A 7527-nucleotide genomic window follows, 5' to 3' on the forward strand; every position below is an offset into this window, starting at 1 on the left:
TCTTGTGGGAAGAAGTATTAATTAAAAGGCTCTATAATTTTTCTCGGAAATAATACATCTACGTGCTGCTTCGCAACTTTTGTCTTTCATTGAACGAAAGGCCTCTTGGGCATTGTCTTATTTTCTTCTGTTTCGTAATTAGTTTTTTGTTTTTTTTTGTCAATTTTATTTACTTCTTATAGCACAAAACTTGGCCAATAGGTGGCACATGACAACAAACGAATATTTAAGGTAAGTTTACATTTTTCACAACAGATGACGCTCGTAGACAGAGATTATTAATTACCTAAGCTATTTTAGCTAGTAATTCAGCTGTGTACAACGTGCTATTATTGTTTTGATTATTCTGTTCACTTAGGTGTTATTTTAATAAAACAAAATTGTCCCATTCCTCCAACAAAGTAATATGAAACCATGATATAAAATTAAAGTGATATCGAACAAATTATAAACCTCGTAACAAAGGTATTAAACGAACTATCACTGACAGCTTAAATTCAGGTTGTAATAACATGAACCCACTGAACTACAGGAGATAATCTTAACCCAGAATATACTGACATGAACCCACTGAACTACATGTGATAATCTGAACCCAGAATGCAATAATATGAACCCACTGAACTACAGGAGATAATCTGAATCCAGGATATATTGACATGAACCCACTGAACTACATGTGATAATCTGAACCCAGAATGCAATAATATGAACCCATTGAACTACAGGAGATGATCTGAACACAGGATGTAATGGCATGAACCCATTGAACTACAGGCGACGATTTGAACCCACTGAAACTACAGGCAACCATTTGAACCCAGGATGTAACGACATGAACCCAGTAAACTACAGGTGACGACATGAACCTGCTGAACTACGCAAGATGATTTAAAATTTGGCTAATTGGTTGACAATAAGAATGAACAGTAAAAAAAGCTGTATGTTACGATCTAACGAAGTAAGCGACACGTGACAAGACAAAAAGTATTTGCTGGGTTACCTGGGGGCGCTTATTGTTAAATACGTTCTTTCAAGCCTACTCAGTGGCTCAGCGGTAAGTCTGAAGGCTTATATCGCTAAAAACCGGGTTTCGATACCCGTGATGTAGCTTTGTGTTCTTCCATCACTTTATTCACGGATACGTCCGATTGACAAGATTAGATTTCTACTTTAATCATGGTAACGTCCGATTGACAAGATTAGATTTCCACTTTAATCACGGTAACGTCCGATTGACAAGATTAGATTTCCACTTTAATCATGGTAACGTCCGATTGACAAGATTAGATTTCTACTTTAATCATGGTAACGTCCGATTAACAAGATTAGATTTCTACTTTAATCATGGTAACGTCCGATTGACAAGATTAGATTTCTACTTTAATCATGGTAACGTCCGATTGACAAGATTAGATTTCTACTTTAATCATGGTAACGTCCGATTAACAAGATTAGATTTCCTAGCCTACGATAATTAAAAAGTTAAATATTCTACAAGCTTCGCTCACCCCTCCGTATGACTCACTGATAAGCTTGAGGGCTTGTAACGCTGAAATTCGAACTTCGATCACTTGTAGTGGACATAGCATACCAACAAAGAAAAAGCTATGAATTTTCTACAGTTTTTTTATGAAGATGTGTTGAGCCATTTGTATTTCAACAGTATTTACTGCACATACGCAGGAATTTTTATTATTAGTAATTGAAGGCTGTCTTTGTTTGACTGAATGTGAACTGAGTTACATGGCAACCACGGCTGACATTTTAATTAACAACTTAGTAGATTAATTCTTGATTGTTTGTTTGTTGTTAAGCGCAAAGCTACACAATAAGTTATATGTGTTGCGCTCACCATGAGTATCGAAACCCGGTTTTTAGCGTTATAAACTTTTAGAGTTACCGCTGTACCACGGGGGGGGGGGGATATTTTGATTGATTTTCAGATAGACAGATAGGGCTGAAGAATGAATGAAAGAGAAGTTATTAACAAAGAAAACGTATAAGTAAAAACTAAGCTTACCTAAGTGTATTTCAATAAGTTCACTGAATGTATTTTCTTACTAGAAGACACAAAGTCTCATCTATATGGACTGATAATTAATCATCTTAACGTATAATGGCAAAAACTAGAGGGCGTGTCTAATGTTAATAGTCTGATTCAGACAGTTTTTTCTGAATATATCGTTTAAATCTAAATTATATTCGTCTATCTAATATTCTATTAGATTGCGTCTCAAGGTTATTTCGTCGTTTCTACTTCAAACAAGTTCCTTGCTTCGATAGGATTTTCACATTCAGGTTTTGCTTGTAGCGCCATCTATAGCTGAAAATGTTCACAACAGACGAATTATTGGTAAAAACAACATAACTGCAGAGACGTTTTGAACTGTGCCATGTAGGCGTGGGAATGATTTAAAGCCACATTAAAACAAAAATTATGTAATTATTTATTTATCCTAATTTGTCTTTTACAAAAGTAGCTTATTTATTACAAGTTGTACATCGATAGTTGGTTTATACTTCTGAACAATGTTTATAAATACGTTATATTTTTTTGTCATTCGTCTCGAATCAGGAAAACATCCCGGTTTAATAAGATTTCCCTGCGCTACTCAAAGCCGATCATATAAAATTGTATAACTCAATGTTTATTTCATCAATAATTTATTTCACTTTAGTTTTATTTATTGCTCTCATTCACTTTTCACTTCTCATCTCGATGTAATACCTTATACCACGACCGGGGAGTAGTTCCACAATTTCCCAACACCCAAGGCATTAAGTCCCAAATTTCTGTAAACAGCATGAGTTTAATTTATATTTATTTTATAACTAGGAAACAGCAGAGAAAGACCACATGTGTACACAACCACCACGAGTTTTATTCACCACTAACACAGTTATGTGTTTTTTTGTCATCACTAGGAAACAGCAGAGAAAGACCACATGTGTACACAACCACCACGAGTTTTATTCACCACTAACACAGTTATGTGTTTTTTTGTCATCACTAGGAAACAGCAGATAAAGACCACATGTGTACACAACCACCACGAGTTTCTTTCACCACTAACACAGTTATGTGTTTTTGTCATCACTAGGAAACAGCAGAGAAAGACCACATGTGTACACAACCACCACTAACACAGTTACATGTTTTTGTCATCACTAGGAAACAGCAGAGAAAGACCACATGTGTACACAACCACCACGAGTTTCTTTCACCACTAACACAGTTACGTGTTTTTTGTCATCACTAGGAAACAGCAGAGGAAGACCACATGTGTACACATCCTTCCAGAAAGACAATTGACATTCAGCTGTTGTACTCTTACATTCAACGAGCGTTCCACCAAATGTCGCTGTGGTTTTTCTCCTGTGGTTATTTGAATATTAAACGAAAACTAGCGATAAAATGTTTGAAATGAGATTCTTTATGAAGCTAACAATTAAGGCGTGTTATAGAAGATGACTTTCTAAAATGTCACTGGAGCTCGAGAAACGCCGAAACAAAGATATGACGACAGCCTTAAGATAAGTGGTGAGACAAATTGTAGATTTCAATATAACAAACAGTACCTTGTCGGAACCGGTTTTATGTTGACCGCTGTGTTAAAATAACAATTTTTCCATAAAGACACTTTTATTAAAGACAATTACGTTACACGTTTTCCCTATTTCCATATTCACACTAATTTCAAGGCTTGTGTGATAATTGTTACATAATAAGTCCTAAGTTTATATTTTGAATCCAACTGGAAACAGATACACTTCAAAGATCTTTCTACAGTCTTCGCGTGTCTATTCCAGCCTCGTATTTCGCCCGGAAATAAATTGCCCTTGGCATTATGTGAGAAATGGCTTATCTCTAGTTCAGAAGCTCGAGATAATGGGTATTAACAAGGTTAATACATTTAGCGTCACCAAGCTTCAAGTTTCAAGATATTTCAGGTGCATTAATTACATAAATTTTAGTAATTAATATTGGAGAATTTTCCTTACTTCTACAATGAAGGAAACTTTCACCAGTATTTATTGCCAACTAATTGAAGAAACTGACATTGTGGTTTTTATTACTTTTGTGTAGATAAATTCTGCAGAAATCCTATTACAGAGAACCACCCAAAAACTTAATGGATGACTTTTCATGTGTCAAACGTAGTGGATCCAAGAAACCAGCTTGGAAGAGGAATTTCTCGGACTTGTTTCAACAATTAAACCTACTTTGCAAATAAATAGGTCACTTTGTACGTCACGAAGCTGATTCCTCCAGCAAGGTTGAGAGAAAAACTGACAATATCTTGTCCCGGATTGTCAAGAGCTTCGCTAGGTACAGTTATTCTACGTCTCTCTAACTGCAATGGAAAATGAGGTCAACTGTGTAGAGGTTTTCAAACGTGCTGGAGTTATACCTACTGAAAGAAGGAGGGTGGGGGGGAGAAAAAATTCAGACAAGTGTAGGTGATAGTTATAAAACTAATGAACTCTTGACTATATAGGATGGTTTACAACATGAGTGTAGATTATTACTAGACATCAATGTCCTTCTGTCCATGGTGACTCCTTGACACGGCTGTCCTTCTGTCCATAGTGACTGCTGGACACGGCTGTCATTTTGTCCATGGTCACTGCTGAACATGGTTGTCATTCTGTCCATGGTCACTGCTGGACATGACTATCATTCTGTCCATGATTGTCATTTTGTCCATAGTGACTGTCATTTTATTCAGGGTAATTGTTGGACATAAGTTTCGTTCTGGTCAAGGTGACTGCTGGACGTGCCATTCTGTCCAAGTTGACTGCTGAGCAAAAAATAGCAATGATTTCTAATTGAGAATGAAGTAATTACTTGGAAAGTAATATATGCAAGTTTCTGGTCACTATGGACAGAATGACAGTTATAACTTGAGAACAGGTTGACGTGAACTCTCTAAATCTCCTAAAACGAGTCTTTGTTAAATTCGTGGTGACTTTCACTAGTCAACTTTTGTTTTTCTTTGCCACTGGTGGAAACTACAGTAACTGGGAGAAATTTCCTGACGAGTTGCAGTTCTTGTACCATACTTTCCGAATCGTAATGAAAAAATGTTTGGAATTTGAAATGAATGATAACTTCATCTTAATACTAACCCGTATAATACTATAAAATATACATGCAAGAAGAATTCGTTCCTTAATTTGTTTTACGTTTCTATTGGAAAGAAATATGGGAACTTTACAACAAATATTACAGAAGTTCAAACGGTTAATTATGTGTTTGTTATGACAGGTTTTGAATTCAACCAGTCGAAACAACTTGTTATTCGGTTGCTAAGAAAAAGAACATTAATATAAGAAAAAATCATTTGGGTTGCTAAGACCTCTCGCGTTTCTAAAAAAAGACCATTCAGGAAGAACACTCGGTTGCTAAGAAGACAATTTTGGAAAATCGCTTGTGTTGATAAAAAAATCATTCAAGAAAACCGCTCAGGTTCCTTAGAAGAACGTTTAGGTGAAAAGACGACTACATATGTTCTTTAGCCCTCAGCGGTAAGTCCATGGACTTATAACGCTAAAATTTGAGTTTCGACACCCGCGACTACACATAGCCCATTGTGTTGCTTTGTGCTTTACAACGAACATGCATTGTTTTAAACTAAGACTTTCCCTTAATTTACTGTTATCTTGTATTTTTCTTCTGAGTTTTATAACTTTTTTTTTTGCTTATAATCATTATGATAAACTTTAGTATTATATATACTTTTTATGTACCTACGTTTTAGTTATTAAGACAAATCTCATGTGGAAAATCAACATGGAATCGGAGGAAACTGAAAGCGTTAAACATTTAGTTAATCTCTTCCCTAAGTTGGAGTTGTACAAAATTGCTAGCTATCTTTGGCTTTGTTAAAAATAAACATTCAATTCTTGATAAACGTTCTTAGACTCAGCCGTTTACTTTACTAATCCTAAACGCAGAGTAATGCAGTTAGTTATACATAATTACGTCAGATGTCGCTTCTTATCTCTGCGGTCCTTTTCTTTTGTAGATGTAGTAAACTTGTCCACTTCCCTTTATTTTTCTGTAATATCGACTGGAATAACATGTTTGTTCAAGTTAGATCTACGTAAATGTCGAGTATTGGTAGAGAAACTATTAATGGTGCTTAAGCCTATAAATAATGAATTCCTTTTTAATTTAAATTATTAAAAATGTAACTATTGTACAAAGACAATAAATAATGAGTTCCTATTTAATTTATATTTTTAAAAGATTGACTTATCAAATGTGTTATCAACATTTAACATGAAGTTTGTGAAAAAAAAGTCAAAATCTAATTAATAAGTTAGAGTAAAGAATTAAAAATAGAACAAAATTACGGAATTTCCGTTTCGTGCAATAACTTTATTGGACTGTTGTCCAACTGTATTATTTGATACGAAATCATGTGGAATATATTCTATTTTAGTTTAAGTTCTAATGTATTTACACTGGGAAATCTGGAAGCAAAAAAGAGACTTCTTATGTAACGGATCTCTTAAACTCATACAGAGACCTCTTCTGTAATAGGTCCCAAAGTTTATACAGACAGACTTCTGTAATAGGTCTCGAAGTTTATACAGACACGACTTCTGTAATAGGTCCCGAAGTTTATACAGACACGACTTCTGTAATAGGTCTCGAAGTTTATACAGACACGACTTCTGTAATATGTCTCGTTCTTAAACAGGACAAACATTTTGTATTACATGGTATATTCAATTCAGCAGAAATAAGGGATATGTGATGTAAGAAACTGGGATACACGTTCTAAACCGTGTTGTTCTTATAATGTATAAAGACAACGATTCGTCGCTCAAACAAGTTTTTTTCTTCACCTAATCATCGTTGTAGGTCACATTTCTTATCATTCTGGGGCAAGGAAGCCTACGATAGCTTACGGCTGATGAACCACAAGAGTTGGCGGTAAAATGCCCCCACGACATGCGTGAACACTTTTCTCATAAATGCCTAAAATTAACTTCCACACCAGCTTAGTCAGACAACAGTTATCTACCTTTCTCCTCCACCAACCCTTTCCTCGTGATATCAACAATTCGGAGTATATGCTAGCAAAACACGCTATGGCTATCCAAGTTTGCAAGTAGGTGTTCCAAGACCTCGACCCACATTCAAATAATCTGACTTAGAAAAAAAAAGACTGCACCATTTATTGAGATGTATATTATTACTATTACAAATTATTTTACAAGCATTATATACAAAGTTTCATGGTATTTACTTATTACTCCTATTTTCATTCACTTTAAGGCGCAGATTGTACATGCTAGTATGTTAACGTAATTTGCCTATGTTTACAGTAAACAGTATTTTATGAAAGTCATTATTTTATTTGAAAAGTTTTTTGGTGTACAAAACTTGAAGATAGTATTTATATGCGGAAACATCTGTTAGCTGAGTTCTTGCACAGATCTTAAAATATGACGTTGATAAACGGAAACATCGGCACATGTAGATCTTGAAAGTCGAGTTGTTTAAAACTT

Source organism: Limulus polyphemus, unplaced genomic scaffold (assembly GCF_000517525.1).
Source record: "Limulus polyphemus unplaced genomic scaffold, Limulus_polyphemus-2.1.2 Scaffold1661, whole genome shotgun sequence".
Taxonomy (NCBI): Eukaryota; Metazoa; Arthropoda; class Merostomata; order Xiphosura; family Limulidae; genus Limulus; species Limulus polyphemus.